At 42.4% G+C, this 2,859-nt stretch overlaps 1 pseudogene; it reads right to left on the bottom strand.

The window, feature by feature from the left end:
- Nucleotides 1-79, bottom strand: part of LOC145274271 (U2 spliceosomal RNA) — a 126-nt pseudogene extending 47 nt beyond the window's left edge.
- Between the last annotated feature and the right edge of the window lie 2,780 nt (nucleotides 80-2,859).

Raw genomic sequence — 2,859 nt, 5'->3', positions numbered from 1 at the left:
ACTTTATATAACAATAAGTACAGTATGTAGTAAGAAAAGATACTACACTTTGATCTTGGCCAAAAGGCCAAGAAAAGCTTAAAAAGCTAAGAACAGCATCTATTAACAGAAGACGTTTGATCTTAACCAAAAAGGCCAAGCACAAAAGTGTTACGGACAGACCGACAGACCGACCGACAGACCGACCGACGGAGTGACTTATAGAGTTGCTTGCACACGACTAAAAATTGATCATTGCATTAAAGACTGCAGTAATTATCTCCCCTTTATTAAACTATATACATAAACAGATACCATATCTCAAACTATGTAAACATAAATTAGAGGCCACAATCCTAGTAGATGGCAGGACAACTAATGGTCTGCCTGTGTTGCATGTCTGGTATTCTGCATAAGCACTTGTTCAGCACCCCTTACCTAAACTGTGTAACTAATGCCCACAGCCCACTTGGGAATGCCGATCATGCAGTGGTAAGAGCCAAAACTGAAGAGCCACTGCTCAAATCAACAAGATATTATGAAAAGGCTGACTGGGAAGCCATCAGGCACACCCCATGGCAAAATATCTTTTCACTTCCTGCTGAACAGTGCACAAATGAGATCACTGAATGGTTCAAAACAGCAATTGAAGCACATGTTCCCACACGGAAATTTTATAGCAAGCCCCACTTTCCCCATTAGTTTACTTCTACTTGTGCGGCAGCCATTGCGCAAAGGCAGCATGCGTACTGCAGATTTAACCGACATAAGTCTAGTTCAAACAGGCAGAAGTATATAGAAGCCAGAAGTAACTGTAAGAAAGAAATAGCGACAGCTAAGAAAAAATTTACTGAAACCACCAAAAAAACGCATCGAAGCATAGATATTAGGAACCCGTGACTTCTGGAAAATCTACAACAGTGTAGTAAATAATGGGCAATCAACAATCCCCCCACTATCCAACAATCAAGAGCTTGTTTGCTCTACAACTAAGAAGGCTAACATGCTTGCCAGTCGGTTTGACTCCAACTCCACACTGGACCTTGCCAACCACCCCCTCCCTGACTTTCCTTTGCGGACAGACGCCTCACTAGACGATCTGAAAATCACCCCTTCACCATTCGCCATGTATGACACTGCAAAAGCATGTGGACCTAATCTCATCTCGGCTGTGCTATTAAAAAGTGCTCCGCTGAAGTAGCTCCAGTTCTCTCCAAACTTTACAACAAATGCCTTAATGAATCTTGCTTTCCTGCCTGCTGAAAAACTGCTTCTGTAGTACCAGTTTTCAAGAATTCTGGCGAAAGATCTGACCCAGTAAATTATTGCCCCATTAGCCTCCTCCCACTTTTCGCCAAAATATTTGAGACCATAATTAACCAAGCTCTAGTCCATCACCTTACAGATGCTAAACTTCTGACTGACAAACAATATGGATTTCGGCAAGCCCGCTCCACAGCAGACATCCTAATTGTAATCTCAGAACGTATATACTAGTCTCTGGATAAAGCGGAGGAGGGTAGAGCAGTAGCTCTAGATATATCTAAGGCTTTTGACAGGGTATGCCATGAAGGTTTTCTCAAGAAAATCAGATCATACGGCATCACTGGAAGAATACATAACATAATTAGATCCTTCTTAGATAAGAGAAAAATCCAGGTTGTCCTTGATGGTCGTACATCTAAACAATATGATATAAATGCGGGAGTGCCTCAGGGGTCTATCCTTGGACCTCTGTTATTCCTAATATTCATTAATGACCTCCCTGATAAAATTGCCTGTGAGATGGGTACGTATGCTGACGACACCACATTCTATAACAGACACGGCAGGAAAACAAATGAACACATATCTAAAGAAATGGCAGAAACACTAGAGGATGACCTCCGCTCTGTAGTGGAATCGGGACATAAATAGATGGTCACATTCAATCCTGCCAAGACTAAACTCGTTTCCTTCAATAATTACAAGAAACCTTCTCTACCACCAATAGCAATGGCCAATGACTTTTTATCTAAAAGTACATCCTTTAAACTCCTCGGCCTAACGCTCTCAGGAAACATGAGTTGGAACAATTACATTGAGAGTATCGCGAGGACCGCTGCGAAGAAGGTTGGTTCTCTCTACCATGCTAGAAAGATACTAACGCCTGAAAGTATCCTATACCTCTATAAGGCCACCATTCGCCCATGTATGGAGTATTGTTGTCATATTTGGGCTGGTGCATCTACCACTAGTCTCTCGCTCCTAGACAAGGTTCAAAAGAGAGTCGCCAATCTGATAGGTCCTGAACTGTCATCTAAACTTCAGCCCCTGTCCCATTGACGAAATGTTGCATCCCTCTGCCTTTTCTACAAGTACTTTAACGGTGAATGCTCTGACGAACTGCAAGCACTTGTGTCCCCTCGATGTAAATATCCCCAACAAACCCGACAAGCAGCTAAATCCCACCCCTTCACAGTAGAGATCCCTAGATGTAAGAGAGCCTTCTACTCCAGTAGTTTCTTCCCCAGGACTGCTAGACTTTGGAATTCCCTGCCGAGTCCCTGCTTCCCCATCTGTACTGACATGCAGAAGTTCAAGTGCAACGTGAACCGACATCTTGCTGCCCAACTCCCTACACAGTACCCCTGATAGTAGCCTCCTTAGCCTGATGAAAGCATAATCATTGGCTGCTGAAAATGGGAGTGGAAATAACAAAGAATCTGATTGGCTTGCTAGCAAATTTAACGCTATGTGTATATATAAAAATGTGCGGTAACATCAATTCTATGCAATAGTCTGATGCAGAATGTTCTGCGTGGTTCATTTTCCAAATATATTTTCATAACTTACTACCTAGTTCTACTTATGCATTGAAAACTGTTCAAGTAAATACTG

This window comes from Euprymna scolopes, chromosome 4 (assembly GCF_053919585.1).
Source record: "Euprymna scolopes isolate OS-2025 chromosome 4, ASM5391958v1, whole genome shotgun sequence".
Lineage (NCBI taxonomy): Eukaryota > Metazoa > Mollusca > Cephalopoda > Sepiida > Sepiolidae > Euprymna > Euprymna scolopes.
Note: the sequence above shows the minus strand (reverse complement) of the source record. Positions and strands in the feature narration are given on the sequence as shown.